The sequence below is a fragment of the Nestor notabilis genome, unplaced genomic scaffold (genome assembly GCF_000696875.1).
Source record: "Nestor notabilis isolate BGI_N333 unplaced genomic scaffold, ASM69687v1 scaffold4623, whole genome shotgun sequence".
Taxonomy (NCBI): Eukaryota; Metazoa; Chordata; class Aves; order Psittaciformes; family Psittacidae; genus Nestor; species Nestor notabilis.
The window spans coordinates 49,964-65,291 of NW_009921353.1; positions in this window are offsets into that span (position 1 = coordinate 49,964).

Here is a 15,328-nt window from a genome sequence, read left to right on the forward strand (position 1 = left end):
AAAGTCGTCACTGGGTGAACTTCTGATGTGATGAACAGGAAAAAAATTTACTGGAACAAATCACTGATTTGTCAGGCCTGGTATCATGGCTCTAAAAATATCCTGTGTCAAAATATCCCATATATTTAAAGCAAACTCCACTGAATTTAAACATTGGCATTAAGAAAACCAGTTTCAATGATCTGATCCTTATGTTTTAGATGATTTTGTATATACCCATTCCTCATGCTGAGTCTCCAGGGAACAATAATTACCCACAGAAAAATCCCCACAATGTGTAAAATCGCCTTAAACATGAATAGATCTGATGATGGTGAATTTAAGAAGAAAAAAAAAGAAAAAGAAAAAAAAAAAAAAAAAGGGGGGGGGAGGGGGAGAGGGAAAAGGCACAGCAAGGCAAAAGAAAGGAAGAAGGGGAGACCCTAAAACCCCATACACCCTTCACCAGAAACCTCCTCCCGCCTGCAGTGCTAACAATGAAGCTGCTCCTCAATGTAATCAATTGCTGTTTATTACAGAGGCAGCGAGTGAAGGAGAGACACAACCTCTTAGATAACCACAGCATTTCACTTCTGGAAAGCTTTTATTTATTTATTTTAACCATGAAATTTTCATGAGACCAGAATACATAATCTGAAATCCTGCAATGCTTGCCTGCCCTCTCCTTTGCTAAATGGGATAGTTAAATTCAAAATTACTGTCATGAGGGAAACTGAACTGATGTAACTTTAAAATGGGAATGTTTTCCAGAAAGATAGGAGAGATTTCTGGGTTTAGCAGATTCAACTCACTTGCACTGCTTTGCAATTGTTCCCAGGGGAGACATACGAAATGCATTCACTTGGTTTCAATTTAAGCAATCTTTTAGAGAACAGCTACCAATTTCTTTTACTTTAATATTAGACTCTCCGAAACTCAATTTATTGATACCACTATGCATCTTACACTGTTTTTGTCGAAGGCCTGTGTTATACTTTGTAAGGATTATGACCTATGCAAGTCTGTCCAAAATGCTGGAATTCCCCTCCATCCCCTAAATCATGTTTACCAAGACTGGGTGTCAGGGTAAGTATCAGAAAAACTTCCTGTAAAGAATGCAAAATTGGCACATTACAGTTTATTACCTCTATTTGGCAGTTCACCTACTCCTTGCGCCTACTTTGCTTTCAAGTGAAAGGGAATGCCAAACTGACTATTACAATATGCATCTGCAGACACAACTTTGCTTTCTGAAATAGGCTAAGAAGACTCGAGCATTTTTTAGATCTATTTGTATGTACTTGGATGTTCCAAACTGGACAGCGCTCAATTTTTAAGACACTATGTTATGCCACTAGGACTATGAGACACTACATAAAATATTCCCCTGGCCCAGATCCACTGTTTCCCAACTTGTCCATCTCCTCCTGGTGTGGCCAGCTGTACCTGCAGCCATTCTAACAGCACCTTCCTGGAGTGATGGAGGCTTAGCAACTCCAGCAGCGTTCAGACTAGAACCTCAGTGTTCGGGCTGTACCACTCAGGTGCCACCATCATCTTCACTGCATTTAGTGTTTACAGTGTATTTAGTTGGTTGGGATTTATGATAGCTGTCTTCTGTTTAGATATCATGTATAATGGGAGTATTTCAGAAATATAAATGATACAGCTTTGTAAAAAAATATGTATTTATATCCTGTAACAAAGTATTTTTAATGAACTGAATTAAAATACTAAAAATATGAATAAAAATATAGAATACAAATCTGAAAATGAACAAATCCTATTTCCATCGAATAGAAGCAATGGAGCCTTTGGACTATTATCTTCACGTACAGTACCAACTGAGATGCCAGCAATTTGGATTTTAAGCAAAAATGAACTTCAGTGAAGAACAAGTGTTAAATGTAATCCACTGCTTTCTTCCAAGTGTGCTACTCCTTGGGAACACACCCAACTTCTTTCTGCCTGAGTGAACTGGGCAATGTGGGTGTAGCGTAACACTTTACTCGAATTAAATAAGGTAGCTTATTGTGTAGGAAAAAAAATCCAACACATCACAAAATAGAAACAAATAGTTTTGCTCATAGCAGAGCTAGAATTTGAATAGCATTAGCACATCTCAAGTATGTCAGACTTTTTTTTATATGGGTACTTCAGTTGTTTTAAGAAGGCACTAACAACATTTGATTTCTATGGGCATGCACATAAGCACACCAAGCTGCAAATACTTGGCATTCCTAAGAAAATGAAAACAGGAGATTAAATTCCTGGCTTTGTAAAAATGACAGATGGATATATTATCCAGGATTCTCTGTTATTCCGAAGTCAGAAACATTGTAAAATAATGGCAAATTTCTTCTCCAAACAGCCCAGTTTGGTGCTCTCAGACTCCCACACTGGCTGTGCCTGGACAGCCCTGGCTGTCAGGCACACACTGACAGGGGGTCTTTCACATCTGCCCATTTTTGTGCTGCCGGTGCTCCCCGATTCTGCAGGGCAGTGAACTGCTGAGGAAGGTACAACCCCCTTGTACCATGGACCAGTTTAAAAGCTGCCCCTTGTTGACTTTCAAACACAGCTGCTACCCAAGAGAGCCTATCTTAGCTTCTGCTAGGTGTCCTGAGCATTTGCCATTTTCTTGTATCAAAAGAGAGGTAAAGATGAAACTATTTTATTACCAGACTCAGAGCAGGGATCTGCACTTGGTTTTTATCCTGCTTCCTTGTCTATTCTAAACAGGGCCAGCAGGACAGGGCTGCCTGGCGACAGCAGTATTGTTTTGAATGAAGTTCTAAAAGCAGTGCCTGGGAACTTTGGCACAGCCTGACCCACTTGACTTCTGTGACCGTCCTACGTGCTTTTCAACTTACATTCAGCAAACACACATTGAGGTTTCACCTTTTGGCTATACCAATAGTTAACCAGTTCAAACAGTGGAGCTTGAAGCAGAGAACAAGTGAAAAACTGCTGTTGAACCTAGAGCATGAGCAGCCAGAGACATGTAAAATGGCCCCTCGCTGGTGGCTGAGAGACAGCTGTGACAGCCCAGGGCGAGGGAGTGGGGCAGGAGGCGAAAGAGAGCAGCAGGGCAACATCACCACAGGGTGGGCAACAAGATGTGACAGCAGTGCTCTGCAAGGTTGGAACCCCAGTGCTACCACAGACAGCTGATTTAAAGGGTCATAACAGCAGCATCTTTACTACCACCTTTGTTTCATTAATTGCAGGAATTAAGAGTTCTAGAAGGATGAGTGGACATGTCCAAAACACAAGCCAATGTCTTACTGTCCTTGCTAATTAGCAAGGAAATTCATTGTGGCCTTTCTGGACAATAGGCAGCAGGCATATATACTTATAATTCACATCAAAAAAGTACCACAAGTTAAATTTATTCTGTTGCATTTATGAAAAGCAGAAATCTCAGCAAGGTCACTGCCGCTTTCTAAGACAAGCTGGGATGGAAACAGCTGGAAAACATTTCATGGTTTAGTGGGATAAATTCTTATCCCTCCCTCCCATTCCTTTGTGTACTAAAGGTCAAGTTTTACTGGCATCACTACAATTCAGTTAGCCTCTTGCCACAATTTTTGCAATTTAGAAAGACACTGAATGCTAAATAGGTAAAATACAGACATTTCATATAACCAGATCTCCCTTGTATGCTAATAACAAGCAGTCTGATTTGGGCAGCGGAGGGAAGAGGAGTCTAACTGAAGTTACTGAGAAGGCTTGAATTTCAGAAACTGCCCAGTATCCTGTCTTTTGAACACTGCAGTCTTCCACACATGCCTAAAGGTCATGAGGTATTAGGGCACTCATCACATGTTTGGAAACTTCTAGACACAGCCTATTTACTCCTGGGAAACAACTGATCAACATTCAGCGATTGAGTGTGACTTTAAAACATTTCAATTGCTTTCCAGACATCTCTTTATTCTCACCAATATAGATCTGATTCTCACAGACACCTAAGGCTCCCCATACGCAACTACAACCTTAGTGTAATGAAAAAGTGTATGAGGGCAGGTAGTTTCACAGGATCAAGGTATCACCTTAAATTGCATATATATCTGTAAAAAGGTAATGGCCCAACTGAGTCTAATACTCCTTTGCTTTCTTTTAATATTATACACTATTCAAACAAAGAATAGCCAGGCCTAATGGCCCATTAAATAGACAGTACAGAGCAGCAATAAATTTTTTTTTTGCAATTCATTTAACATCCTCAGTACAACTTAACTGGCTATGAATAAGGTTATAAAACATATTTTCATTGCAAAGGATATTTAAAACCTATCACAGAGAATATGCACATTTATTTTAAAATAAACTATTAATATAGCATGTCCATTATATCAAAAAATTTCACATTTAACAGCAGAATAAAGAAACAAATAGAGAAGAATAATTTGTGAGAAAATGATGAAAAGTTCTGCTTTACTTGCTCTAATGGGAAAGCCTTCCCACTGTAATTCTCCCTGTGACCAAACTAGGAATTCCTATCCCAAAGGAATCTCTCTCCTGTACATCAATTCTCATTTACTAGACTTGCATCATTTAAGGACTTCCTGATTTTCAGTTATTTGAGAGGCCCACAAAGTTTGACTATTTTTATTTCTGTGCAATTTCTTTTTACTTCTGACCAATATACACGCCTGACCTTCTGCCTCTGCTGAAGGAAAGCAGGGTGTGCTGGCAGCCCCAGCAGAAGACACCACTGGAAACTCTTTCCAAATCACATCCCTTCTATTTCCTTTCTCAAAGAAATTTGCCACTGCAAACACTAGAGTAATGGTCATGAATGGATAATTAAAAGGAAATAACTGAAAAGAACAAGGCATTCTGAAGAGAATGCATGTCTACAACCAGGAAATGTAAATTTAAACCAAGAAACTCTTGCAAATGGCTACAAGAGTGGCCTACATTTAACAGATCAGAAGAGAGGAAAAAAACCCCCAGGTTTAAACTTGTAATGAAAAAATTGATCTCTATAATCAAAGATGAAATTACATTCTGATTTTATAATTACACTCTCATCTTCCTTCCAAGAGGGCTCCTCCTTCCATGGGTAGTTTCCAGTGACTCAGGAGACGCCACCAACTCTCATTTCTTATTTTGGATCTGTTTTCCTCCTATTTCAATAAGAATTTATATTTTCCTGGAAAGATGAATGATTGTGTTTTCTTAAATATTCATCCAGAAGTAGCCTTCTAATCCTGCCTCCGTTTTAACTAATGTGAAAGAAAACCTCTGACAGTTATGTAGAGCAGTGATATTACAAAACTGTTCTATTCACACCATGCACAAATGCTCAAAATTTACTAGATTGTATCTAAACTTCCCCTGCAAAACCCCCAAGAAAATACTTCTGTATTCCAAACCACTTATTTTTTCTTTTATAGTAAAGTTTAAAGGACATTGGGTCCATGTCCATTTAAGAAGCTAAAAGTAAAATAAGGCATTCTTGTTATCATGTCACTTAGTAAACAGTTTAAGTCCAATGTCAAGATCACAACTGTGGTACCACACACACCTGCCACCACATTTTTCTTTTACCTTTTTTACCTCTAAATAATATAAACCAGACCTTAAAGCTCTGTCAATTTTACACCATTTCCAAAACATGCTTAGTACTGATAACATATGTTTGATCCTTCAGGATATTATTCACAACCTAACCCTCACAGACACAGTTAAAATGAAGACTTGAGCACCTCATTATCATATTAAAGGCTCTCAGTAGCTACAAACACCACTGTCCAAAGAAGCCACACAAAGGAAACACTCATTTTGTATTTTTAATTGAAACCTTCACTGAGTGAGACACATGCTTTCCAATAGGACCACACATCCTTTTGCTAAATATTTAACTACAGAGCTGCCCTCAGCCCCCCTTTACTGCATCTTTGCAAGCATATGATCTATGAATGCGGTCCACGCTGCAGGCAATAGTGTCAGTTCCAAATACGTCATGCTCTACTGCCTCTTGATTTTCTGTTTCAGAATCAACCCAGGGCAAGCCTCTGTTCTAATAGGCCTAATTAACACCCTGTGTTCTGCTCCGGTTTGATAGGGGGGAAAAAAAGATTGCCTACAGAGTATTTCAGAATCAGATCTCTTTAAGAAAACATGAGCCTTCAGGTAAAAATGAAACAAAAGCTGTCTAAATATGGTCATCTTCTAATAATTTAATTGGCTTGACTTTTTCTTCACTTTTCTTTATAGGAATAACACAAACTTTTTCACAGCACCATTTTGAGCATCTGAAAAAAATGGCATCAGAAAATACAATTCCCCTGCATAATGAAGCAGAAGGAGGAGGAGGGGTTAAGCCCCCATATGGGTCATGAGTTACAAATCCTGTGCCAGAGCAGTGAAACAATGCAAGAAGGGTGGGCCTCTGAATTCAGTGCCAGGCTCTAAGTTGATTATTATTGTTCAAATACAGCCTTAAAATTTTGCTCTTCCAATGTCAGCACTGAGCCCATTAGAGTCAAAAGAGAAAAAAAAAAATCAGACCAGATCATAGAAAAAGTGAAATTAGGAATTACTTAAAGTGACTGCATTCAATCATTAGTACCACTTCAAACCAGGCACATTTTTCCTCTTTCTCAAAGCAGGCCGGAACTTGAAAAAGGACTAGAGAAAGGCAACAACCCAAGGTATGGAATGAGCTCCTGTACTATCTTAAATGAAATCAACGAAGACTTTGCAGTCTCAGGGACTAGTGAAATGCATCATAAAGGTTTTGGGTTTTTTTAACTGTAAGTGGTAAAAATAACAGAATTGGACTGTTCAATAGATTCAAAGGAATAGGCACACCAGCAGCAGAAATAGTGCCACTTGCAGAAGAACATACACTACACAACACATCACTGTTAAGCTTTGCAAAAGCTCAATGCTAAATACTGGGGCAGTAAATACTGTTACAGGTTCAAAAGTAATGGGTTAAATTCATGTAAGAAAAGGCCACCAATGGCCAATAAATGAGGAGACACCACCCTAGGCCTCATACGAGCAATGTGGGGCAGCATCTGTTTCAGCCCCATCCCTATATTCTCCCATAGGCACCTGTTATTGCCCACTATTAGTGACAAAGTAATGGGCTAACAACCTGGGTTTGTCTTGGCGTTATAATTTTAAGCGTCTTCTAGGAAACTTGGAAAAAACCCCAGTTTAACTGCAATACAAAAGCAAAACTGTGTCCAATTATAGAAGCAAAATGCATTGCTCAAGTTACTTGGTCAGTCATCTGGAGTTTGTGTAGTAATGTGGCTCAAGGGAGCAGAGCATGACTCTTAACTACTTCTGGTTTGGTTAAAGAAGATTTGATTTTGAAGAATGTTATTTTGGTGAAGCATTTTCAGGAAAGTTTATTTTACAAGTCAAGTCAAACAACACTTAGAAATTTGTCACAAATGTACCCATGACTCCAGAAAAAAACCAAAACCCCTCTGCCAGAAAAAGCACGAGGCATTATTTCATTAAGGCAGCGTGTACAGTTGAGTAAACACACACAGCTTCCTGTATTTTGAAAGGACAGGAAAAAAAAAACCCCAAATACTCTAAAAGACAAGCTCAGCTTTTAAAACAGAAGTGACTACTAAATACCATACCTGGTTCCCGAATTTGGAGATATTACTATTTCCATGCCACACTCTATAGTCTCTCTCCATGAGAGAGATCACTCTCTGCCGTTACATAGTGCTCCAAATAGTCTTGAAAAGGTGGTCAGGTGATGAAGGGATTCTAACAGAGCCATCTAACATGGGAGGTTGGGAATACATCATTAAGTAAGAATTATTAATGAAAACTAAAAATGCAAAATTCCACTGGTTTGGTTTGTTTGTAAAAATGGCCCAGTAGGCATCAGTGTAGAAAAGATATGAGCAGAATACCGAGAGAAGTCCATACCGCCCTGGGATCCAACCCCACTGCAACTTACAAGAACCCTTCCTCTGAAAGATAGCTGATTTACCCAGCATCAGTTCTTTAAAACCAACAAAATACGAAGAAACAAACCATTAAAAGCATAAAGCTACAACCAAATCCTGTCTGTATCAAATCTAGAAAACAAGTGTAAGGAAGTGTCAATGTAAAGCTACAGGACTGCTCTACATTATCCAATAAATACATAATGATATAAAGAAAGGCACAGATAAATGAAAGATACTTTTTAAAAAAGATATGAATATATATATATAAAGCATTCAGAGATAGCATGAGAATAAAGTTTTCTGCCTGGTCAAGGGATGAAAAAAACTACTATTAATACAACTCTTTACTATGGCATTTAGTAAGATAAAAAGGAGCAGTAATGTCTAATATTAAAGGTAAACTACAAGTGTCAAGCTGATATTCCACTTAGCCAAGAAAATAAGAAAAATACTTCCGGGGGAGGGAGGGGGAGGGAAGTACAAGATTTAAATATTCTGCAGACAAAAGCCTTTCTTGAAAAAGTAATAATAAACCCAAATCATGTCAGGTACATGTTAAGTGTCACAAGTGCAGACACTCCACAGAGATGAAAGGAAAAGTATCGCTACTCTAGAAGCAGGGTTTTTAAGGAAGTTAATCTGGCTTTCATCATCCCTGCACTGGAGGAGGGAACAGTGACTCCACTATTTTTGGCAAAGGAGTGGGCAATGAGCCACCTTGAAATGGTCCTAGGTCTGAAAGTTACCCCTTCCAGCCCATAAAGCAGTCACTAGCATTTTAGAGTAAAATGGGAATTGAAAATGAGATGGAAACCTGCCACTTCATTGCACATGCTGCAGAAATCGACGTGGAAATTCAAAATTACATAATTAAGTTGTGGGGTGTTTTTAAACCATTACCTCAGCAGATGGAAAAAAGCCAAGACTTGGGTCTTCTAACTGTCAGCAGAGGATACCGACATTGTTACTGGAATGAAAGGACGCGCAGGTCCTGTGCTTTATGGCCAATTTTCCATACACGTGAGCGCACCTACAAGATCATGTCCTCAGGGAAAAGAAAGGAGACTACTTTGGAATCTCATTCTACCTGAAATATCTATTTTGTTTGGGCAAGGTGGCAGAGCCCCTGTACATACGCAAGAAAACCTTCATCACTTCAGTGTATAATCTAGAGCATAGTTGGTTGTTTAAATACCAAGATGGGCACTTGGTAATCACACAAAGTAAAGGCTGAGGAGAAAAACTCAAGCCTAATAGCCTCCCTGAGTCAAAGTTAAAGGAAAGGTAACCCTTTGCAATCCCTGCATATTACAAGTGCCTTGGAGTGCAAATAGTTATGCGGTAAATTTAACAACCAGCTTAACTGGAAACCACATATGATGGGGAGAATCATTTCCATGGCCCAGCCTTATGGAATAGGAGAATTTGCACATTCTGTGCAAACTCACGCAAGTTCCTGCAACACTTACTGAAATGGATCATCCTCCATTATGTTATGGTATAACACTAAAGGCTAACTCAAGAGAAAGTAATATTGTTTTCTTAATGAGTGGTGCTTGAAGTAGTCCTCTAGAGTGGACAAAAAGATACAAATGCTATGGAAAAAAAAGCTAGAGTTTGTGTGTTAATCTACCATAGATTACTACACTACCATAGATTCTAGACTAACTCCTTCAGACACAGACATCTGTTTCCTTTGACCTATACTCAATACTATGAATACCTTTAGACAATAATAAGAAAGGAAACACCATGAATGAGAATTGTCTGCAGAAGAATATAGGAAGTATCAGGTACATTTGCAACATTTCATTTCAAAAAACAAGAGAGAAAACAAGAACCTGAAAGAAATAAAAGACAAGTGAGACTGTTACTGCCCGGAATAATGAAGACCTATCACTGACCAATCAAATGAGACTTTCAACTGGTGAAAGCGAAAGCTGGCCCTCACCTCGATGTTCCAGCAAGTTGTTCTTCAAATGCAAGCTGAGCTACACATCTCAGCTAACAAAACTCTTCCCTGAAAGCACAGTGAGCTCACTCTTAGGAAAGGCAAAGTCAAAACGTGTAGAACTAACCCTGGCAATCTGCTCTGTACCTGAACTGAAGGAAAGGGGTTGCTGATTTATTTAGTCAAGAAATTCTTAGCAACTTATCCAGTTGTGCTGCCACCAATCAACAAAGCCATTAATATGGAAGAAAAAAAAAGAAAGAAGATGCATTACTTTCATTACTAATTTCAGGATTCTTGTGTGTAACCAATAAAGCATTTGTGCCCCACAAGCAAGCAGATTATATATTTTGTGACATCACATGGAACCACAGGACATCTCATGAGACATTCTCGTCTGATGGCATGTTCTTTTCTCAGAAAGGACTGAGTCTGTTAGTAATGAGAGGCATCATTTTTAAAATTAATTCTTAATGCCTCCAGTACAATCTGTGCATGTCTGCAGGACGTGGTGCTGCACAGCAATGCATTCCAGACACCCAGCACTCATATTCCAAACTATGATTACCAAGTCTAAGCAAAACCACTTGAGAGGTACTGTCTGACTAAAGTAAAATAAGAACAAATGGGAGGCCCTGTAGCATTCAGTCCGTGAATTTTGAAAGACGCAATGTGGTATCTCTGATTTCAAAGGGCCTGCTGAATGTCTTTACCAATTACCCTCAGAGGGAAAACCAGTCTAGACTCCCAATCTTGTCCTAGAAGCAGGGATATAGATATCAGTGCTGGCTTCTAATTAATGAAGGGAAGAAAGGAACTCCTGGATGAAACACTCATGGACCTTAACATGAGATAAATGGACCAGGAAAGCTTAAGGGATATGCTCCCTCCACCTTAAACAAGGCAGAAGCATTATTGCCTTGTGCCCTGAATTGTCATGTCAGTGACTTCTCCTGTTTCCTGAAATTTAAATTATACTGCTATGACAAGATGGTGACTGGCAGACAAGCTTTCATGGAACGCTTATGGCCAGACCCAAATGCTTTTGAAGCAAACAGCCCCCACCTTTTATTTCTCAAGTGAGTAATTCGAAGTAAACATACAGAAACTAACTTCAGGAATGAGATGAGCACCAGCTGCACCTCATGTATGATTTGTAGACTTGTACACATCCTTGTATCAAGGATCAGCATCTAACCATATTTCTCTGAAAGCTTCTTAATGTAGATAACTCATCTGTGGGAGACAGGAAGGCAAACACCACTGTTTTGTTTCCTTTTACATGAAACATATTACACAGTGGAGTGCAAGACATCAAGGTCTGCCAAAAAAGTATATCTCACATTAGTACCGGAAGAGAGTTGTCTTAAGTTCCCAAAGGGGAATAGTAAAAACTTGCAGGTCCTCGGCAGGCAGATTCAGATACATCGGCACTCTGTTGCTCATTCTTTCAAGACAGTCAGGCTATTCTGTAACTACAAAGGCCCAGAAATTCATAGTGGTCTCCACGTGAAAAACAAACCTTAGTTACTTATGTTTTCAGGACTGTGCTGTAAAGCGACTTCAGGGGCTTAGTCATCATTTGGAAAAGAAAAAAGAAATAAATCTGTGATTTAAGGCTCATAAAAACAAACAGACAAGAAAACCTCACCCTGCTCTTGCTTTTCTGAAAAGTACTCTGCATTATTTAGCCAACAGGACAAAGAATATGTGGGTGAGAAGCAGAAGAACAAACAAGGTGAGATGCAAGAAACCCCTCTGAAATCTGGCCTTTTCCCTTCCTATTTCTTACCCGATTTCTAGACTCTCTTTCCTACAGAACTCCCTTCCCCCTGGAAAACCTAACATACACTTTAATTCACTCATCAAGTGAGAGGGGCCAGAGGTTGCAAGCTTTTCTGAAGTATGCTCTCTACATGCAGCTGCAAAATACACCACCAGCTGTATAAATCAATGAAGAGTTCTCTGGTTAATAGATTTAGGTTTAAAAGCCATATAAAACAACATGCAGTACAGAAACAGATAAAGATTGAAGCAGAAATTACAGCCTCTCAGTGATCTTTGCTATATAATGATTTGTCGAAAAAAATACTTCCATTTAGCTTTTTGAAGTAAGTAAACTTCAGTCTTTAAAGGACTGAGCGCTTTATCTGCCATGCAATCCAGTACCCAATCACAAGCCAAATCTAAGTTGCTTTGCTCCTCCTAACAACTAGGCTTTTAATTCTCAAAGATCTCAATGCCATGATGTTTCAATACATACTTCATAATTACTCCCTACAAATTACAACAAATTTCTGCAACCCAGTAGAGCTACAAGTACAAATTTACAATTTGTTCTTTCATAAATCTTTTATATTATTACCACTCATATGGATAATTGGTTTTGACATTTAAAAAGAATGCTGTTATTAAAATTCTACTCCAAAAGCACTATCTCCCAGGAAATAAACCACTACTTTAAATGTTTTGAAAACCTAATAAGCATGTATTAATTTTTTTTCAATAGAAAATAATAGATTTCATGAGATAACAATTTCATCCTCTCATTCCAAAACTAAGATGACAAATCAGAGGAAAGTAGTGTGGCAAAATAATGTGCTAGGATGGTGATACCTTCTAGGTTTATTTTGTTTTGTTTTTTTTTAAGATCAGTCATCCGAAAACTTACATGGACAAAATTTGTTCTTTCTCACAACACAAGATGCTTTAAGGGCTTTGGAGAAAGAAGAACTTGGATTAGTATTTTGTTCTCCAAGAGCCACTATCCTGGTCTAGGATCATTCTCACTACTGTGCTTCCACCTTGTTCGCCCAGGAATGACCCAACATTCACTTAATGGACTCCACACACCAAAATTTATGAACACAACGGCTCAAAAACCTGACGGTTGAAAGCCCTAATACTCTTCCTGAAGCATGCGGCCTACACTCAAACCAAGGTCAAGAAATAGTCCTGGGTACCCACTGACTTTGACCAAAAGCCTCTTGAGCTGCAGAGAACAGCACTGAATCATGACTGAGGCATTTTAAAAGTTACTGCTTTATAAAGGTGCGATACTCATATAAGAGATTCTTTCCGACTCCAGTGAAGAACAGGAAAGTGAAGATTGCTTGATGTCCCATGTGAGACTAGAGACTGAAGAGGAGAAAAAAGCCTCTTGCCTTTTTTCCATTAATCCTTTTGACCATATCCAGGAGGTCACCACACACAGTTGGGACTGAAACTCTCACTTCTAACTCAGGAATATTCAGTCACCAACTTCTGAGTTGCTTCAGTTCATTAAGAGTGTGATTAGAACAGTTCCCTCAAAACAAACGTGTGACACTGCACTTGACACCCTCCAAATGCAGACTGGTTCAGTTTTTCCTAAACTATTACTCAACTGTCAAACTTACCACTTTTCTTGACAAAACACCAGAGTGCATTCTGACCGTATTCACATACAATAGAGCGTGGTTGAGCTTCACTGGTGCTAAGAGAAGCTGGTGTTGAAAGGGCTGTGGCAGAAGAATCAGTACTACTCCAAGACCATTTAATTGATTTTTTAACATAGAGCTATTTTAAAGCAAGTGTAAGAGACTGGAACAAGTACATTTTTGGTAAGTGAAGACTGACAGGTGTGAACAAACTAGAGCAACTTCTGCAGTCAATTATGAGAGAAGTCTGATTTTTTTCCAAGGATATTCTGAATCAGTAATTAAGTTACAAAACCAGGAAAAAACCTTAGACAATACCAAAAGGCACTAAAGTTCCTCAATCAGAAGGAAAACAAGATGTAGGCACATAGCTGAAGTCTCAAAATAATCATGTCAATACTGAAATGAAACACATGAAAGAGGTGTGAATAAGAACAGAAAGAAATCTGTAAGTAACTTGTGTTGCTGCAGATGGTCAGAGCTTTTCCTCTTTCTTTCAACAGAAGAGTAAAAACCTACTTTGAAACCTAGCTCAAACCAGTCATGCCCATCACTGCTGACTCAAGGGCATCCACACATCAATCTGTATCATAAAAAACAGGCTAACAGCCCTCACAAAGAAAACTGTAGCTCTGTCTAGTTCTCAGGAGAGGGAGAAAAAAAAGAAAAAAATCCAAAACACCGCAAAACCCAAACGAAGCAGGAAGGAGTGTGAATATCCACTTCTGGCTTATGCCGAGCAAACCACTTCATCTTAATGTGTACATACTACTGCATCTCCCAACAGACAGAACTTTGCTCTACTGTTCTGCAATTTAAGTGAAAAAGTGTCAGATCTCATAAAAGGAAGCTTGTGGCGGTTGTCAGAGAAGAAAACAACAACTCGTCACCTACAGGACACATGTGCTACTACATTTCAAGTAGTTTCCTTTGTCTTAGGGAAAGCAAAGCAGCTACAAGTGAAAACCATCTTCACGGACAACTGATGTTATGAATGATCTTTTGGATTTCATTATGGCATTTTAACCTAAATAGATTTTTAAGTCTAGACAGCTCTTTACATTCTTCCTTCTTTTTTCTCCTTCAGATATTCCTTTATATACTGCTTTAACTTGCAATCTTCTTCAGAGCATTTGCTCTCTCTAAGGGTAAACAATACCTGAGTCAAAACATGCTATTTTAAAGAAAAAATACAGCCTGTAGAATAATCTCAAAGGGTATGAAAAACAAAATTATAGAAATCCACAAAAATCCACGAGGAAAAAGAAAGCTTACACTTAGGTTAAGGGTATGTGTTCCTTCTGTAAATGCGAGATGTTATGGGTATTCCACATGACTCACAGTGGTAGCCTACAGAAGGATAATGATCACCTAAGGATCAAGGCTGTAAAGTGTTGAATTTATACCACTTAGTTTTTACAAGATAGCCTGGCAAATTCTTCTTAAGTATGAATACCTTTAAAATATGACATACATTTGCATTGGTTAAGGTCTATTCCTGTGCAATGCAAATGCTCAAACACCAGTGGTAATGAACAGAGTGGCCTGTAATCAACAGAATTTGTCCTGCTCTTCAAATACCAAGGAGTTGCCAAAGTCTTACTAAGTGCTTGAAAGTTCTGCCCAGATGGAAGTAACAGATTTTAATTTAGGACATTTTTGGATGTGTCCAAACCCAAATACTATGTAACCATGTAATGTTTACCCTGAAACAGGTGGTTTTACTACTGACTTGTATAAAATGTACCGCTAAACTGATGTTTTTCACAAAATGCAAAATACCTCTCGCAATCTTTTAAGTATCATGAATTATTACAGGTAAATCAAGGCCTTTCAAATCAACCTATATTACTCACTTCACCCATGAGAAATCTCACATGAAGTTTTCTCTTCATACTGGAGATGAACTGTCACTATTAGGAATTCATTGGTAAATACCACCTTCCAGCTAACACGGATGAATTCTTCAAGTTTCCTGTAATTGAGAAATGTTAAGCCTGACAATCTTGCCTTCTTTCTTCCTAAACAGCAACTCTTTC